We start from the raw sequence: 20,819 nt of genomic DNA, 5'->3' as shown, positions 1-20,819 counted from the left end.
GTGCATTGACTGCTAGGATTTCTGAGCTAATGTTGTCACATAATCCTCCGTACCACATCCACATCCAGAACCATGTGCTTGCCTGTGGCTAAGATACATCCCCTTGCTTCCTCAAAATGTTGTTGATAAGGTGTAATAGTTCCAGATTCTAGACAAATGGGAGAATGTGCTTTACTAGGCTTAAATCGTTGCTATCTGTTATATTTCTTGCCCAGTATCATCGAGGCGGGCTGCCCTTTCCTAACCTATTATCTAAATTAGACTTTAGCATTCCTGATATTCTCTCAGAGAAGGGAAAGTTTTCATATGTGATATTAGATAGCAAAAGTCATTTCATTACAAATGAATCTTCGCTGTCATTGGCAAGTAAGCATGATGACCTAGTTTCTATGTATGTCTGTGATATGATTGTAGCCTCCACATACTTAGGATCACCCCAATGTCACCGCCTCCACCAGGTGGAAATACTGCTTGGGGGGGAAATCCAGCTATGTCTGTATATGAGTTACTGCTCTAGACATGAATGGAAGGAGGCAGCCTCATCCCAGTGACTCATGCAGAGACACAACATGGAGCCTCTTCCAGGGGGTGGGCACTTTGGGCTGACATGAGCTGCCGATTATTACATTCACTTATTTCTCATGGCACATTCTCACAGTTTTGCACAGCTCATTGCCTGTTTTCTCAGCACATAGTATGAGAAATGACTACCTTAAAGGATAACCTTACATGTAAGTCATACAGATCCCACTTTAAAACATCCTTTATGCATGGGGTGAGGCATTCGTGTGCAGGGGTTCAGACTGTTTTTTCACCACACCACCAAAAAAATCCTTCATTTTGTTTGTGGTGGCATGGCTGAATGGTGTGCTACTGCATAGAGTACTATATGGTAACTGCTGCTTTTTAAAGTTGCTTAAAAAGGCCTCCGTGAATCAGCCAAACCATGCAAAACCACTGCGGGCAGACATGATAGAGGTCTATAAAATCATGCATGGAGTGGAGAAAGTGGATAGAGAGAAATTCTTCTCCCTCTCACATAACACTAGAATCAGGGGTCATCCCATGAAACTGATTGCCAGGAAATCTAGGACCATCAAACGGAAGTATTTTTTCACACAACACATAATCAACTTGTGGAATTCTCTGCCACAAGATATGGTGACAGCCAACAACCTGGATGGCTTTAAGAGGGGCTTGGATAACTTCATGGAGGAGAGGTCTATCAATGGCTACTAGTCGGAGGGCCACCTCCAGCCTGAAAGGCAGGATGCCTCAGAGTACCAGTTGCAGGGGAGTAACAGCAGGAGAGAGGGCATGCCCTCAACTCCTGCCTGTAGGTTTCCAGTGGCATGTGGTGGGCCACTCTGTGAAACAGGAAGCTGGACTAGATGGGCCTTGGGCCCGATCCAGCAGGGCTGTTCTTATGTAAATCACCCCTTCTCCCAACCAGTTTATGATCAAGAACAATGATATATATATCTTCTATAACAGTTCTCATATTTGTCCATGCTAGAGCTTGTACAAATGGAATACCATCTTTGGATTTAGTGACCTGCTAGCCACTATCTTGCTTCTGAGAAGCAAACAGCATTTGAGATCCTGAGCATCTATGTTTGTATTGTGAATCTCAAAATGTGATCCCTGTCATGATGAAGGATCTGATAAATCTTGTGGAACTACAGTACACAAACCTTTTATTTGTACTCTATGGTCTCTAATTCAGCACTATGATTCTTCTGTGAATATCCTTACTATGCATCCTGAGTCTTCATCATTGTCTGGAGTTGCCACCAAAATCTATCCAAACCAAAATGTAAAGCTGACATAGAAGCTCCATCTCAGGAATGCATTTGCAGCAGGGAATTAAATCAAATGTAAAACTTCTTGGCTGTCTTGAACTTGAATCAGGAATGAACTTATGAACACCAAAAGTGTTGACTGGTTCAAAATAAATGGTTCAATTAGCATGCATCAAATTTGAATCAGATTTCAGTTGTACAACTGTTTTATTTTCTTGGGGTTTTTTAGTTCAGTTATTTGAATTTTTCTTAAGAAAACCTTTACAATTTTAAAAAATTAAGGCTGACATATAGAGCAAAGATTCACTGGTTCTGCAAAAGAGCAGCCTAACAGAAATTCCAGACTAACTACAGTGGTGGAGCAGGGAAGCAGCAAAAATATGTCCCTGAGGGTTGCACAGAGTGCTTCCTAGGGATGGGGAGGGTGCCAACTTTCTCTCCCTGTCCTCAACACAAGCGCCGGTGCAGTGTTAGTCTGGAACTCTTCAGAAATACTGGTGCTACCCTGATTCTTCTCCTACAGCACTGATACTTCGTTACTCTGGATGTCAACCAGACTAAAGACCTATTCAGGTGTTCAGAAACAACGTTGGTGAACAAGCTTACAAGGCTGAAAGGGGGTCAGACGTCAAACTGGAGCGCCCCAACCTCCTGGTCACAGAAACAGAGGTAGACACATTTTCAGCATATTGGCGTCAGACCAACACTGCTCTAACTGTGAAGGGCGGGGTGGGAGAGTGAGTGGCAGGTTAGGGGCAGAACTTCCGACCCTTTTTCAGCCTTGTGTGTTCACTGGCATTCTCTCTGAATGCCTGAACAGGGCTTCCAAAATTTGAAATATACTCTTGAACCTGAATTGGAACTAAACCCAAATTTCATCGAAAGCAATATCCAAGACAAATTTAGGGGATTCCTTTCAGGAAAAAAATATCTGTAGCAATTCTGGAGGGAGTTATTTGAAATAATTTTGAGAAGATTTGTGGAATTTCCCAGGTTCTGTTTTCCGAGCCATGGGCACACTTTATAATATTCTGTTTATTTCATCATATAGTTTGGTAATAATACATGTATTATTTTGATATCAGCCCTGTAATGTGCTACTATCCCCATGTTGCAGCTGAGTAGTTGAGACTGAGACACTTGCCTAAGGCCACCCAGCAAGTTCATGGCAGAGGCAAAATTTGAACTAGGAAAGCTTCATTTGCAACTTAGTTTCTAAGCCACTATATTATACCAAATATATACACAGTGATATGTTTGACTTTGAAGATGCTGCCAAGAAACGACGCATTGGAAAAAGTATATACATTATTCAGAGCCATAAAGTAATACTTTACGGTATACTTTAATTTGGAAACTCTATTTTTACCAAGGTCAGAAGTCTCAGGACTACTAAAATAAGATGGGGTCATACCTGGTGTGTCTTTGCTTTCAGTGGATTTACAGCTGAGGTTTATTTGGACCATTAAATATATATATTTAAATATATATATATATACACACACACATATACACACCATACACACACACACACACAGAGCTTTCTTTCTTTCTTTCTTTCTTTCTTTCTTTCTTTCTTTCTTTCTTTCTTTCTTTCTTTCTTGTGGAAGTGACCATCTTTCTACAGTGGACAATGACTCTTTGGATAAGTATGGATGCGGTCCTGCTCTGGCCATGTTCACATGAACATAATGGTTCAAGGCAGGAATAGGGTCAGGTAATACTTAGTTACTTAAACTAATACTTAGTCTATAAAGAGAAACTGGCTCACACAATCATCCCCCAGTTGCTAATAATGATACATAGCTTTAAAATAGTACTTTTGAGCATTCAAAGTTTTTTTCATATACAGTAAGTTATCTCAATTATCCTTACAACAGCCCTGTAAGGTAGGTCAGCATTTTAACCATTATATTGCAAATGAGGAAATAAGATGGATAGTGATTTGCCTAAGATTTGCAAGTGAGCTCTTGGCTATGGGGGAATTTGAACTAGAGAATTGCTAGCACACGCTCTTAGCCAAAAGCTGCTATGTTCTTCCAGTAGCGGAAAATATGAAATTGTTCAGTTGAAAAGCTCTGTGTCTGAGATGATAACGGGTGATATTCAAGTTTTATATGCGGCATTAAATCTGGTATGACTCACACATACAAGTCATAACTTAATATGGCAGTCACGTAAGGCAAGTTCACACATGATATATATCACTTGCTATTCTGCAGCACTTGCCTAGTAAACAGTTGGGCCTGGTTTACACATGCATTTTACAGGTGTGCGCGAAACTGGCTGGTCCGGTTCGGATCAAGTCCAAACCAGACCCAAACCAGACTGGGCCAGTTGGTCTTGCACCCCCTTGAATTCCACCCATGTCAATTCGGTCTGCTCCGGGTGGTTCGCAAGCTTGTTTTTTTGTTTTTGTTTTTTTAAAAAAACACATACCCCTTCTGGGGGAATTGTCCAAGGCACCAGGGGAGTGTGTGTGTCTGCGGTGGTTCCCCCTCCCTCCGCTAGCCTCTTTTATTTCAGGAAGTGTGACCCAAAACACACGGAGCCCTATTGCACAGGCACAGTGGCCTCCAAAATGGCCACCATGCCGAGGGGGAAAGGCCAAAAACCAGCTGAAGAGCAGCCAAATGGCCTATTTCTGAAATAAGGGTGGCCATCGGGGGCGGGGGAGGAACCTCCACAGACATCCACCCTGCTGCCGCCTTGGGCATCTCGCCCAAAGGGGGTAAGTGTCATTTAAAAAAAAAAAAAACCAACAACTCGCGAACCCCCAGGGGGTTTTGATCTAAGGCCAGACTGAACGGGGGGTAGTTTGGTTCAACCCCAAACAGTCAAACAAAACCAGTTCAACATCAAACACGTTCAACATCAAACCTGTTTGAAGTTAAGTTGGAGTCAAGCATCCAGTGTGGGGCAGGGTAGCAGCAGGCAACCCCTGAACACCTGCCCCCCACTAAATGGTAGCTATACCCCTCACTTATAGTTTGGTTTGAAGTACGTGGGTTTCACAGTACATACTCAAACTATATATATGTTTTAAAAGAAACAACAATTTATTCAGAAGACAATCTTGATTGGTTAACATACTCTCGGGCAAGAAACATGTGCATCCCATGCTAACCAAGTCCTCTTTAAATTAAAGCACCATTCCAAAGTTGAGAAAACAACCTGTCATAACAATCCTATTTGTAACACCTTCTCTTCTGTGGTTTTCTAAAAAATGTGCCAGTTTATCAGGCAGACATTTCACCACCTATAGACAGGATAGCAGCTTTTGCAAGGGCAGCTAAAATAATCTTGCTTCAGCAGAAAGTCAGATCTTGTCTAGTTGATGCAATCTCCCTCTTAAAACAAATGTTGATTATACCTATGCATAAGCTTGAGAGAAGCCACCAGCATATTGTAAGCCTTTCAGCAAGCAAGACGGCACATCTTTGGCTTTAGGTACAAATGAAGTCAGGAAGTGATAACAAATGTAATATAAATATGTAGAAAGGGGGCATACATCCAGGTCCATACTTTACAGTTCACATATATAATTCATCGGTCATCATATGACCTTGATGTCTCATAGCTAAATATGTAAACTTGATGGCTCACAGTTGAACATATAAACTGACTCCCTGCAAAACATTGCATTTGAGGTGCCTCTAGGGCAGGGATTCTCAACCTTGGGTCCCCAGATGCTGATGGACTTCAACTCCTAGAATCACCAATCAAAGGCCATTGGGGCTGGGGATTATGGGAGTTGAAGTCCAATAACATCTGGGGACCCAAGGCTGAGAATCCCTGCTCTGTGTGATATGAATCCTGCCGCTCTGAGGATAGTTAGAACTAGAATGGCTCATCAGTGATGGACATACACATGAGATCCAACTCATACTCTCACTGTATTTCAGTGCAAACTGAGCAGCAGTCAAAATGTGTGAAGTAAGGATTTCAATGAATTGAAATCATTGTTCCTCTAAACAGGGTCTGGAATTTGCACAGGTGTTTCTGGGATGTTAGCCAGGCTTCAGATTCCAGCAAATATCCATCATGCTTCTGTGGTTGCCATGAACATGTCAGGATAGTAGAGTACCATTTCAATGGATGGTATCAGCTGTCAACAGATGATCAGGAAAAGATGTGATTCTAGGACTTTATGTGCATCAACACATTCACATTAGTGTCCCTGATTTTTTTTTAAAAAAATAAATTCAGAAGAAGACTAAAATGTAGTGGCAATTCTAGTCCAAGATCTTATCAATATTTACTATTTCATGCAGATCTTATTCAACAGTCCTGAACTCTCAACAGGGCATTCGGTGGTGATGAGAGGCAAATGATACCCACAGCACAGGTTGACTACCGGCCTGCATCCATGTTTTCAGTGGATTCTTCTAAAAGAGGAATGCATAATCCATCCCACAATTGAAATGTTACTTGCTTGAAATGCTTCCCTTGAAATTGTGATGTTTTGCCAGAACAGAAACCTGAAAGTTTACTATGGAATACTGCTTTAGCAATAGCAATAGCAATAGCACTTACATTTATATACCGCTCTATAGCCGGAGATCTCTAAGCGGTTTACAATGATTTAGCATATTGCCCCCAACATTCTGGGTACTCATTTTACCGACCTCGGAAGGATGGAAGGCTGAGTCAACCCTGAGCCCCTGGTCAGGATCGAACTTGTAACCTTCTGGTTACAGGGCAGCAGTTTTACCACTGCACCACCAGGGGCTCTTTAAGAGATATTTGATGGGAACTCTCTCCAGTTCCTATGAGCCAACAAAAAGGAGTGTCCCTATGACAGCAAAAAATTGCCACCAAAACAAATCCATGTCAAACATCCCCTCATCTCCCCCCAAATATATACGTGTGAATATGTGTCACAATGAAAATGAGTGACAGGAGTTTCCAACTCCCCCTCCCCCACTAAACAGGAGTGAGGGTGGGGAGTTGCACAACATAAAATGTTTCCTTTTTTATCACATATTACAAAGTAGAAGGGGGTTGTAAAAATTAAGTAGCTGTGTTGATTGCCCTTCGAAAAGCGCTTACAGTTTTTATGTAAAATTTTGTGAAGGTTGATTTTCGAGGCATTTTCAGAAGACAAAACATTTCACACTCCTCCTACCTCTCACTCTTTAGTGTTTCACAGTCAATTTACTGCTCTTTCCGGGGAGGGAAGTTGTCTTTCACATTGGCACCCATTCATATTCATGTGTTGGTTTTTTTGAAGTATGTTGGCTAGTCTGCCAGACATACAGAAAGGTCAAAGATAAGCATGGGTATTGCATCAGGACTGCTGATATCCCAACAATATTGATGGGTCCCTAATGCAAGGGGACTCATTGATATTCTATGATTAGGGAAGAGTAATTTGATGGTCTCTTTTGCTGATGAAAGGTTGCAGGTTCTTCAAACATAATCCATGTTAGAAGTGAGAATTCTAAAGCATTGCTCTTAGCACTGTAGCAATGTCTTCTGGCCACTACAGGCATGATGAGATGTTGTCTGTCTTGGCCAGTTAGAACTGTTCTGTTGTTGTTGAAGTGTGCCTGTTCGGGTATGTTGTTCTATGTCTCTCTCAGTATATGATTTTTAGTTTCTTAATAAATCTTTATTTGTTTTTTGAACTCAACGTACTGTCTCCAAAGAATCTCTTGGGCTAAACTTCTTTACCACCAGAGCATACTCTACTGTATGGGGTCTTAATGTTTCTTCTTACACCCGCAACAGGGTAATGGGCCCAGAGCTCTGAGACAGGTGAAGAAAGTAATTAGTGCTACAGAGGATTGAAAAGTTACAAGGTCCAGATTTTGAGTTGTGGTCTTTCAAAATGGAGATGCTTCTAAAAAGCCATGGAATCAGCAGGGTCTTAGACACAGAGTTCCCTGTCATAGACGGAGAAGACAGACAAGCCTGCTCCAGTGCAGCTGATAAAGCCACCGGGATAATTTGTTTATTGGTGAGTGAATCTATATTAGTGTATTTAAGAAATAATATTGGTGTTTTTAAAAAATGATTTACAGAATAACTGAATATTTACAAAGCCTGTAAGGAAAGAGAAGAGGACGACCAGCAACAAGGTGGATGGACTTGATGACAACAGCAATGAATGCACCGCTGAGAGACCTAAAAGGCCAAGTTGAGGACAGATCATCCTGGAGAGAATCTATCTACGTGGTCGCTAAGAGTCGATACCAACTTGACGGCACTTAATCAATCAAGAAATAAACAGCATGCAATGGGCATGTGGGAGACTCTGAATAAATCGTATGAAAGAAAGCTGTCTCCAAGGTGCATCAAGTTAAAAATATGTGTAATAAAAAACCAAATGAGGGAGAGGATGGAGACCTTACATGTCTAAGCACGTAAATGAGATGTTGGAGACATCACAACAGCTGCAAGCACATGGAGTAATTTTGCCTGATACAGCTCAGATTGGAGTGTTATTGAACAGTCTTCCTGAGTATTTTGAACCTACTGTAAATGTATTAGAAGCCTAAAATGATTTGAATTTGGAGTTTATAATAAACTGCTTGGAAGACTTTAATTTGCACAGAGGCAATGGGCAGCAACTAAAATCAAGTGAAGAAAAAGCCAAGTTTAAAAAAAAAACTTTTAAATCTATCAAAAGAACAAAAAGTGTTTTGTCTGTGGTTGTTCCAGACATACGCCTGAAAAATATAAAACATATGCTGCTAATACAAAGAATTTAGGATCTAATTGTAAAAAATGTAATTCTGGAATTTATATCAATTCAGGTGCAAACAGCAATTTGATTAAAGAAAGAGAAAGATTTACTAAGTTGGACACAAATTATAATGTTATTTTTTTTCTAGCAGATGGGAAGCAGATGTTTACTGAAGGCAGAGGTTTTGCAAGGCTACATCAAAAATCGGAACATAGGAAGCTGTCTTTTACCGAGTTAGATCATTGGTCCATCTAGCTCAGTATTGTCTACCCAGGCTTGTAGCAGCTTCTCCATGGTTGCAGGCAGGAGTCTCTCTCAGCCCTATCTTGGAGATGCCAGGGAGGGGACTTGGAACCTTCTGCATACAACCATGTAGATACTCTTCCCAGAGTGGCCAGATTTCCTAAGGAGAATTTCTTACAGCGCTTACACATGTCTCCCATTCAAATGAAAACCAGCGTAGGCCCTGCTTAGCAAAGGGGACAATTAATACTTCTTCTGTCACAAGACCAGCACTCCTGAAAGGGAAAACAGTTAAACTGATTATTGAGGATGCATTATTGTGCCCACATGTGTGCAGCCTGATGTCAGTTAAATATGCTACAGAGAGAGATTATAAGGTGAAATTCAAAGGCAAAACAATGTTTAATATTTTAATTTGGATCATGTACACTGCCTAGAGATGTATATGTGTGTGTGTGTATACACACACATGTATATGTATATGTATATACACACACACACACACACACACACAATATTTTATCAACCAAGAACCTAATTCAACTGCAGATGTGAGGGAGGGATATTAGTTGGCCATGCACCAGAATGTAGAAGGTATAGAATACTATATGCTACAGAAGCTGTAAAAATGTGTAATATGGTGTATTTTGATGAAAATAAACTTTTCACTCCCCCCCCCCGATACTTTTTTTGAGTATCTGGGAAAAGTCAAATTCTCCATTTATTTTTAAAACTTATGTAATAGTGATGCTACAATGCATAGTAGAGAATTAGACAGGCACTTCTGTTTAGTTTTCCAAGTACATCTCCACATAATATTTGGGAATTTCATGAGCCCCAGCATACTGAAATTTGTAGTTTTCCAGCATGTTTTGGTCTGGTTAGGTCCACTGCTAAATAGTTTTTGAAATATTAAAAAAAATAACGAGCCTGACTTGTATTTTTGAGCTGATATTATGGTAAAGTTATCTGAAAGATTGGTGTCAGAGATGTATGGACAGGGGGTGCAATTTCAGTGCCTGCCCTAGGTGCTATTATCCCTAGATACGGCTTCAGGGGTAGGGGAAAGTGGAAAGAGGGAAAGGGCACATACGGGACTGACTCCCAAACACAAACCTGAGTATTTTATTGCTCATTTTATATAGCACTGGGGGGCAGCGGAGATGGTTCCGAGGAGTGGGGGAGGGAAAGTTTCAATCCCTTCTTATTGAAACATACCTGAATGGTGCAGGGAGGGGAGTTAGTTTAACTTCGTATAATAATGCATCCCCCAACTGTAATCTCCTCTCCTTTATGCTTACTATAAACTGTTAGGCAGTTCGAACCAGACTGGCTCCCAAAGTGGGTTGTGTTGGTCCAAGTTCAAAACGGACTGGCCCCAGTTCAAATAAAACTTCTCTCTTTTAAAGGGAAATCCAGAGACGACAATGGCAGACACAATAGAGGCAGTGGTGGGGGCTCCGCCAATCCTTCTGGCCAGCCTCCTAAATGACAGCCTGGGACTCTGTCATTTGGGAGCCGGATGGGAATTGCAAGAGCTTCTGCCACTGCCTCCAATGTGTCTGCTGCCGCCACTGCCAGCACCACCACTGTGGCTGCTGCCTCCGCCTTCCCCAGTGCCTTCATTTTCAAGGTAAAGGATTCCCCTTTTGCCACACCTCCCTTCTTAGGCGAGGGAATCCCCTATACTTGCAAAGGGGAATCCTAGCTGGATTCCCCTTTACATTTGAAACCCCCCCCACCCCGCCCAAGCCGTCCTGTGAGCTGGCTCAGCCGGCTCAATGGCCAGACCAGACTGGACCCGGTTCAGCCGAGTCCGAAGCTGGACCGGGCCAGATTGGCTCGAATCCGGTACAGATTTGAGCTGAATTGACAAAACTGGTTCCATGCACATCCTTAATGGCTAATGGAGTCTGCAGCAGAGTAGAGAGCAAGGAGCAGTCCGGGAGCCAGAAAGGAGGAGAGATAAGCCCTGAGAATATCAGCCTACCAATCAAGGAAAGCCAGATTGGGGGGGGGTGACCCTTCCTCACTGACACTACCCCTAATGCCTTAGTCATTAGGATAAAAGGCACAAAGAGGTTATGCTGATGGAGTTTCGTCTCCAACACATACTTTTGAATACCTGAGGAGTCTCCTGCCTATGTTGAAACCACTAAATCGTTTTGGGGGGGCTCTGTTTCACTTCCAGACTGATAGGCACTGCATTCACTGTTAGAAGAAATGAGATAATGATCACACTTATGTACATTAAAATACAGGCCATGACCCTGACCCAATAAGGAGATCTGCATCTGTAGGATGAGGGAATAAAAGCAGATCTGATGCACAGGCATATCTCGGTGTTGCATTCTCATGCTTGCCCAGGTCCCCTTAAAATGGCTGAATATGTATCTTTTTATTCAGATGGGGAAGTATGCCACTAATTTTCACTAAGTGCTGCTGTGCACAAATAGTTGCACATAACTAGAGTTAGATCAGTGCTGTGGTCTATTTACCTTGGATCAGGGCTTTGCAACCCCAGCCCTCCAGCTGTTGCTAGACTACAGCTCCCATCACCCTCAGTCACAGTGGCCAATAGTGAGTGATGGTGGAAGCTGCAGTTCAACAGCTGGAGGACTGAAGTTGAGCAGCCCAGTTTTATGCTAGTGAGTAAAGTAGCTGCACATCTTACACATATATTTAACCCTTTAACCCTTTTTAAAAGCTTGATCAGCTTGATCTTTGCTGTAATGAGGAAAGAAAGGCAACCCTAAGACAGCCAGCTAAACTCCCTGAATGAGAGCAGCATATTCTATATCTATTCATCTGTTCCATCCTGACAGGTGTTTATCCAATCTATTTTTAAAACTTCCAGTGAAATATATTTTACAGCTTCCCTGGTGAATTCTTTTCATTGCTCACCTTTTCTGACAGTTTTCACTAATTAGAATCAATTTAAACCAGCAACTTAAACTGATCAAGAGAATGTTAGCCAAAGCTAACCTAAATCCCATAGATCTCAACAGGAATTGTACATGACTAACTCCATTGTGCTCCTAGGGTAGAAACCAGAGTTTTGCATGTGCATGGACTTCCCATTTCTGTTGTGGGATTGTGGATACCGGGGGGATTTTTTGACTCATAGTAAGAAAAACAGGCATGCTCCTCTCCGTGTATAATAATTTGCTTGTAAATTTCGCAAAGCAGCATCAGGACTGGAGTGTTCCAATGAGTATTCTTGAAGATTACGGCTGTTAATTGTTGCACTTCTACCCCACCTCTGAAGAGCTCAGGGCAGCTTAGAGATGGCTCCCAAGTCATCCCATCCATCCTCTCAGAGCCAGACCTTCTTAGATTCAGCAGCAGAACTGCATCATGTGTCCTGTCTCCTGGGCACATCTTTTAATGAAGGCTTTTGTGTACCAAAATCACATTTCAAACCATAATTGCTCAGAAACATTTAGAGTGGTGCTGAATTATCTCCAATGTGGATTTTTTGGGGGGAGAAAGTGTCAGTGTCAGGGCATGTCTGAAATCTCTTACTGGCTGCTGCGCTTTCATTACCTTGAAATAATGGCTGCTGCCTCTTCCTGGATTAGTAACTGGGATTTAACCCAAACACATTGAATGCCGTGACTGTGCTAAGTAGCTAATAAGGCTGTGCATAAAATAGAGAATTAGATTGGACCAAAATCTGTCACAATACATACATATGAGTGACCTGCACCAACGTGAAGCAGCACAGAGGGTCAAACTGATCCAACTCAGAGGATCAGGCTTGTGAAGCATAGCCCATAGGAAATCATGACAAATCATGGAAATGCCTATACTTCTTTTTTCTTTTAAGTGATACAAGAATTAAGTGATGGTAGACCTTTGTTAGGGCTTGATGCCTTCCCAGTTTCAGGAAAAGAGGTCCAGGGATCTTTGAGAAGATACTTTCTAGTTTGAAGTGCAGCATCCTCTATAACAGGGATTCTCAACGTTGTGTCCCCAGTTGTTATTGGACTTCAACTCCCATAATCCCCAGTCCCAGTGGCCTTTGGTTGGGGATTATGGGAGCTGAAGTCCAATATCATCTGAGGACCCAACGTTGAGAATCCCTGCTTTATAACTTCTTTTGCATTGCTTGGATGTTTGAAGGCATGGTATGGTAGCCACTTCTGACCAGACTTTACTGCCATGTGCAGGCAAATAGATGCTAGAGTTTCTGAGAAAGAAGTGTACTCCCTTTTAACTTGATATAGCTTATGTCTTCCCCATAACAATGTGATTGGAAAGGAGTGGAAATGCAGATTGATCAGCTGCAGTATGCTTTCAGAAGTTTTAAATCTGAAAAACCATTCCAGCATTGGCCAGCTGTAGATGTCAATTAGAGATTTCCTCTCCTCAGTGTTTTGCCCCCCTCAGTGTTTTCCATATAAGGGAAATCATGCCATTCCCTGACATTTGAGGAAAGATGAATAATTTTAGATTAAACCATGGGTGTTATTGCAGGGAGGGGCAGGGGGGCAAGCTCCCAATGTCTGGCTATATGCCCCACATGTTTCAATCATCTCCCCCTTGCTTCAGCTGGTAGGTGGATTCTTTCCCTTCTTCCAAGTGCTGCAATCTCTGCTGCACCTGTGTGGAATCAGAGGTTGTGTGCAAGGAATGGCAATAATGGCAAAAGCTCCAAAAGGTTCTTTTCAGTGCTGCTAGTAGGAGCGCTGCCTGGGACCTCTCTCCTCCCCCTCCTCTCCATAGAAGAATCCTCAAAGTTTGCGCTCTTTTGCAGGGCAAAGAAGGGATCTGGGGAGATGATGCAGGTGGAAGGTTAAAGACTAGGGAGTTTGTCTAGATTCCTAGAGAGAACTGGGAGGAGTTGTGGCATGCACTGGAAGGGTGCACAATCCACCCCTTCAATTCCACCCCTTCCCAGAAAAGCCTTTGCTTTTCCCTCCTGCATCATCAGCCCCCTTCAGTCACCTGGAGGCTTTATACACAGTGCTTTTTTTACTTCAAACCTCCTCTAGATTGGAGTGTGCCAGTCCAAATATTAGCTGCATTTACTCCGAAGTAGCTGCAGGCTATCAGGGACCAGTACAGACAGGCCTCTGTTTCCCCCCGAATCAAGGCTGTGCATTCTGGCTTAGCCTGAATTATGTCTGCCTTTAAAAAATCATCTAGTTTCAGCGGCTTTTGAAAAAAAAAAACCCCAAGGCTTCTGTTATGCCCCGCTTCATCACCCTTGATGTGTGGAGTGGCCATGCCAGTAATTTGGCATTTTTCAAAACTCAGTGAAGGGGAGTTTACATGGGTTTTAGATATACAGAATGGATGCAACCTGAGCGTTTTTGTCTGAGCTGCTTCTATTAGCTTGCAATTTTCTTCATGAAAGAGAGAAAGCTCTGATTTCTGCTTTAAACTTCTCGGCCTCTTAAATTGTCTGTTGTGGGGGGGGGGCATGAGGTGATGAAGGCAGTCACTCACAAAGGCAGGGTTAAGTGTTCTGCTGTTTGATCCAACTTTTGAAAACTTGTCACGTCATTCTTCCATTCCTCCATAGCTGTCATACTAACAACAACAAAGCTTTCTCATCACCTCCTCTCTGTGATGTGATTTGTGATTGGTTGGAGGAAAAACCAGGAGCAAGCCAGTGGGAACACACCAGAAAAAGATCTGCCAGGAATTGTGGAGAGGAGCTGACCCTCTATGAACTGTCCATTTAATCCCCCGAATTAAACATCTTCAGATACCCCGTGGCATGAAGGCATGTGTGAATAATTCCCTGGAAGTTTTGCACATGGGGCTTTTAATCCACTATTTGCATCGTTTTGGGGGGGGCAACTTGGAGTTTGAAGTAAAGCCTCCCAGTAAATTCATGGTGAAGCCTGCTGTGTGTAAAAGTCCCTGGTGAGTGCAAACTGCAGGAGGGGAGCCCCAGGAAGGGGGAAGAGGGAGGAGGCTTAGAATGGCCTGTGTGGGACTCCAAAGTGGAGGCAGCAGGGAAAAGGATCCCTTCTTTCCCCCAGCACCTCATCAGGTACTACTGCAGATCTCGGGGGGGGGGGAGTGGAAGGAAGGAAGGAAGGAAGGAAGGAAGGAAGGAAGGAAGAGTTGCATTTTCTTCCTGCCCAGAGAAGCAGGCTTTTGATGTGACCAACTTTATGGAATGTGGGGTGAGTAAAGGGCATGTGGAGATTATGAGGGGGGTGGGCTAGGGAGCATGGAAGGGAAAGTAGCCCAGTTGGTAAGTGCCCAAGGAGTGAGGAGAGCATCCAGGGAGGAACTCCAGAGGGGGGCAGTGAAAATGAGGGATCCTTTCTTCCCCCCTGGGATCCCCATGAAGAACTGCACATTCTGCATCCCCATGAATTGCGCACTCTGTTCAGTGTCACTGCTGCTGGAGGATCCGCACATCCCATGTACTGTGAGCCAAACATATTGGCTACAACAAGGATGTCCTGGTGATTAATGGCTTCAAAAATGGAAGAGAGTTTTGGTTTCCTTTAGAGAGCATGAAAAAGGTTAATTTTCAAAGTGTGGTGTTTAGGGAGCAGGGGAGGGAGGCTGTGGGCCTGAACCATGCTCTGTGGGTCCAGGACCCAGATCTTTTAGAACATGGCTGCTTTTTAAAAAAATGTTATGTCATCTAAAGTGCCAAATCATTCCAATCCGATCCAATCTGATGCTGGGGTATATTGGACAATTTTGCATCAAGTTGTCCCCAATCAACCCTACTGCAATACAAGGTGTAATCCGATGCAAAATTGCACATCCAATAGCACATGGAGTGTAATCAGATGCAAAATTCCACATCAGATTGGATCTGATGACCATGATCTCATAACAAATCAAATTTAATTATGTGAGGGTGTTGCTGAGGAAAAGTGAAGAATGAAGGCAATGTAAATGAATATGCCCCCGCAACCCCCAAAATTGTAAGGGGTGCTGAAAAATAACTGAAAACGGGAGGCATGCTAGAAATGTCTGTAAAAAACAAAAATGGTGAGTCATTTCAGTTCAGCCCAAAGCACAGAAAAAAAATCAAAACAATTTAAGATGATTTTAAATGCACAAGGTGTGTCTTTATTTTATATATATATATATTTCCAGCATTTAGAATATATTCTTTCTAAGTATCTAGAAAATTTCACAAGAACCACAGTTATACTTAAATGGAAATTGAGGTTCCCACTTTGCACAATAACGCAGCAGCTGGGCCTTTAAAATATAATTGTCATCATACACAAATTACAAGATGAGAGTTGGCAGCTGCACATTTGTACATATATAGCCCACGTATACATCTGATGTCCAGGCCTTTCTTCTTCATGCTTTTTGCACATTACTTTTGAAATGACGTTGCAGGCCATGTCTGGAAGAATTCATACAATTTCTAAAGCCCATTTCTGTCCTTTGGAATAAATACCATCAAATGACTTCTAGGACCTGCAATGTAACCCCACAGGCTTTAATTACAACATAACTAAATAAATTATGAAGACTGAATTTGAGCTGGCTATTGTTCAAGAGTATTTATCAAGATGATCTCAAATGTGTAATTAAAACTTTAATTATGCTTTTGAGACCATTTTGATAAATAAACTTGAACAGTATTGTATGGATTCATAGACTGGCACCTTATGCTAGCCCAGGAGAATTTTTGACTTTTCTCCCCTTGGAGAACCTGATCTCTCTCCCTTGCCGTATCACAAGCTGTTCCTGCAGTATTTATAATTTTCAAGAGTTGTTTGGCATGTGGCCTAGTGTGCTAGTATTTGAGGAAAAACACATTTCAAACAACCCCAAAACCTTCAGCCCTCACAGAGCATTGGCCAAGCAACACTCAATGATTGTTTTTTAAAATCTGAAAAAAAAATATTATAAACATTTGGACATCTTTATTCTTCTCAGAGCTGCTACTTCAGGATAATTGTGAGGAGAGAAAAAGTGAGATACACTGATTCATTTCAGAGACATGGCAGATTATATTTTAGACCAAAGTTCCAGAGCGAATAAGTCCATGGTTCAAGTTCTTTTTGTAGAGTGGTCCAGTTTTCAGACAGTTATACCTCCATTGTGGATGGTGACTTTTCCTGACACCAAACTATGGCAACTCTGGGTCTCTTTTAACAACTAGTTCCCCATTTGGTGTATAGATTGTCTTGGATCAGCTACTGAAAGACTACAGCTGCTGAAGACATAATCTCTCCAGAAGTGTGGGGTTGGAATTGTTTGGTAAGTCTAAAGTTGTGCAGGCTGATTGTACATACTTTTGTGACAGACCTACATAATTTGGGACCCACAAATCAAATGCAGCCTACCAACCATATATATTGGAAAGTGTGTGTGTGTGTGTGTGTGTGTGTGTGTGTGTGTGTGTGTGTGTGTGTCCGTGTGTGGTACTGAAAATTTAAGAATAATGTCTGAAGATTATGGAGTATGCATATACTTTTTCTAGGACAGAGAGTTTGCAACCCAATTTAGTGTGACCCACTGGACAATTTATAAGTGTCAACATCATTCACAGTTCATAAGCTATTCTTCAGCTCTGCATTGCATCAAAAACATAGCAAAACATGAGTTTTACACTCACTTTAAAATAATCAACACTTGAATTCCTATTTCAAATACTGGTTATGGACAGACAGATAATTGTTTCTCAGATTTGTCTTTCAGTGAAGTACTCTTAATATTTAATGCACTCTCTGTAACAATAAAGCTGTCTTTTTTGTTTACACAGAATGGTGATATCACCATTAGAATGACAACTGGGAAACATAAAGGAAATCAAGCATTATGGCAGCAAAGTTCATGCTGAGTTCACTTCGAGATATCATTTATTCCAACAGCTTTAGGATTAGAACTAGAAACTGGTGATTTGTTTTTGAGATTCTACCACAGAGCTCAGGGTGGCATATATGGGTTGAATTTATCATCACAACAGCCCTCAGAGGTAGGTTCGGCTGAGGTGCCATGGTCCAAAGCCACCAAGGAGGCTTTTTAAAAAATGAAATATTTTACCTCTGTAGATCCCTGGCAGATCTGGAGTCAGAAAAACATCGAGGTTCACATTTTCTATCTTACAGGCTGCCCCTAGTCATGCTTCTGGTAGAGTTTATCCATCAGATTACCAAAAGATTACGCTTTAGCCTATATTTCATCTAAACTAAACAGGTCTTTGTTGTGAAAAGCTATGTTGTGAAATCCAATTCCTTTGCTTTCAAGAGTGGGGTAAGGGTGAAATGGGGAGAGGGTGCTGTATTACATGTTGCCAAGCAATAATGACTTGTTTCCAGTGGGGTTAACATTGGCAGAGTGAATTTGTAACTTACCCTTCACAGAAAGCAAACTATGCTTTATACAATTTTCCTCTACAGACATCAATAACAGGACGGGTACAAGGTAAGAAGAAATTACACCAAAATGTACAGGAGGATAAATCACAATGGAAAGACATGTTGCTTTTAGGAAGTATTTCAAAAACAAGACCTGGAAATTTTAAAGTCTGGCTGAATGCATTACTACACACACGTGTACACACACACACACACAATTTGTCATTCTATCTTTTTCAATTAATGTTCTTTTTATTGGCCTTCTTTGAGGCCAGTAACTTTACAATCCCTTTTAAACTCATCTTTAATAAGCATTCACAGTTCACTAGGCTTGGCTTATATCCTGTTTATTAGTTTCAGAATTCATCAGGGTTGAGGCAGTTTTACCCTCGTTTCCTTATGCACTATATTATGATGAAGCGGCAAATAAAAGACTTTGCAATGACAGGTTTTCTTTCCAATTATGTGCATGAGTCACCTCACTTGTATATATGACAAATGCCATCTTTAATTTGACTAGCATATCATTTAGGTATTACTTAAAGTAACATGCTGTATATTAAAAATTGTAGGAGGTCTCCAAGGTATCCAGTACTGATACTGAACCATAGGTATCATGCAGGGTAGACCATTGCCAAATATTAACACAAATAATTAAAGAAGTAATATCTCCCTCCTTTTTAATACCTGCTAGTCACTCCTTCGGAATGCAAGTAAAATAACATTAAGTGCTGTATTTTTATGGACATAAGAACAATGGCAGAGGAAACATTATAGAATTTAGGCCAAAAATCTTTTCCGTCTTTACTAGTAAATAATCAAAAATTGTCACTTGTAAATTTATTATTTATTATTTATTAACTTATTATTTATTTATTTAACATATTTTTATACTGCCCCAAACGCAAGTTCTCTGGGTGGTTTACAAGAGAATTAAAACAACCAATAAAAAGATTAAAACATTTCAACAATTAAAATTTAGAAGTTAAAACTATTAAAACACAATTAAAACAGTATCTAATTAAAAGCCTGGATATACTAAAGTAAAGGCCAACTCATCAAGGGATGAATCAGGTCTGTTTATTGGCCACAGTGTTTTTTCAGTCTTTCTGTTAATGATTTAATTCAGCATTTGAGAAAAGGTGACCTGTGCACCAGCAACAGATAATAAGAAAATGGATATACGTATGTATGCAGCTGAGGACACAGTCCTTTTATAATTAACTATTAAAAAACTCAGAAATCAAGTATAACACTTGTTATCATATTTCCATTCTGAAAAAGTTAAAATCAGAATCAGATATTTATTATGGTCACTGACCAATTACACTCAATATCATCCATCCAATCATCTATATCTGTCTAAAACGCTTTGAGGTCATGTAGTAAATGGCTTTTGGGTTTGTTCAGACCCCCCCCCCCGACCATCCTTCTGGGCAGGCCCTGACTGGTATACTGCTGCCACCACCTGTTCATTATTACTGACCTTTCCTCTTAGGGTTGACTAGTCTGGGTTGAACAAGATACCCAGCCCCCCTCACAGTTTCTCCAAAAGCCTAAAACTGCAAATTGATCCCTGGGAAATAATATTAGCAAATTGGGGTTCCGCTAGCCCAGGGCTAGAGAGGCATGTGATTGGGGGGCCTCCTTTCCCCACTGAGCACTCAGAAAACAATATTAACAATCTAAGAAAAAGCTCTGTTATTACAAAGGGATATGAATTAGGGGGAAAGGGAAATAATAGAGAAGAGGGCTTCAGAAAAACAAAAGCACAAACTAACACAAACTAACTACAAGTACTGTCCTTGCAATCTTTTTATTCTGTGTCCTTGGGGCTGTTATGTTCCACAGACATCCAAGCAATCTCCTCAGCTCACGCTGAGCAATGTTCCAGGGAGAGAAACCAAGAGGCACTTTCCCTATCTTCTCCAGTTTCCTTCCTAACCTCCAACTCTCTCCTCAAACTCTGAAGAGACACAAAAAAGAAGAGAAATGCCTCCTCCCAAAAAATGAGGCTATAGTAAACTCCCATTTCAATTGGTTCCCTATGGGAGACTGCAGCCAATCACAGACAACGTCTTGTCTGGCCAAGACTGTCATCCACTCCAGCAACCTGGTTCAGACTCCATTAACCCCTTGCTCAACACAGGTCATTCTCACAACTAGCTCTACCTGGGCTAGTACAGCCCTACCCGGGTAAAGATGGCTGTGAGAAGCATTGTTCTTGATCCCAGTGCTCCTCAGCTGGATAACCTGGGTTTTAAATGCATGCATGCTCCTCCCTCACTGTGTGGTTGTTTGGAAGCTCAGGATGCCAGCAGCCCAAGCTTCCATAGAGCTGGGAAGAAGGAGCACCCGGCTGTGGGGAAATCCCCCAATGCCCCACACTCCTCACGTAGTGCATTGGATGGATATAGGAGGACCCGGCCTGCTTTCTCCCTCACCCTCACTGCTCTCAGAGCACTCATGCACCAGTCAGGTGGGTGTGTAGTGCTTTGGCAGCTCTGATCATGTGGAGGAAAGCAGGCAGGCTCCTGCCTTCCTTCCCAACCCTAGCTCATAGATCATGTGAATGACTCTTATCTATATCAGTCTAAAACACTATCGGTCTAATAAACCAATTCTTTAAAATTATAATGAATGATTATCTATATATTTAATCCTCATAGATGTGCCTGATGTGTGGAGAGTGCATCCCAGCACTCAGCTGATTGGCTGAACCACGGAGGTGCCAGATTGGCTGGGCACCAGCAGTTGGCACCACTCACAAGAGTGGTG

This window comes from Hemicordylus capensis, chromosome 3, assembly GCF_027244095.1.
Source record: "Hemicordylus capensis ecotype Gifberg chromosome 3, rHemCap1.1.pri, whole genome shotgun sequence".
Taxonomy (NCBI): Eukaryota; Metazoa; Chordata; class Lepidosauria; order Squamata; family Cordylidae; genus Hemicordylus; species Hemicordylus capensis.
Note: the sequence above shows the minus strand (reverse complement) of the source record.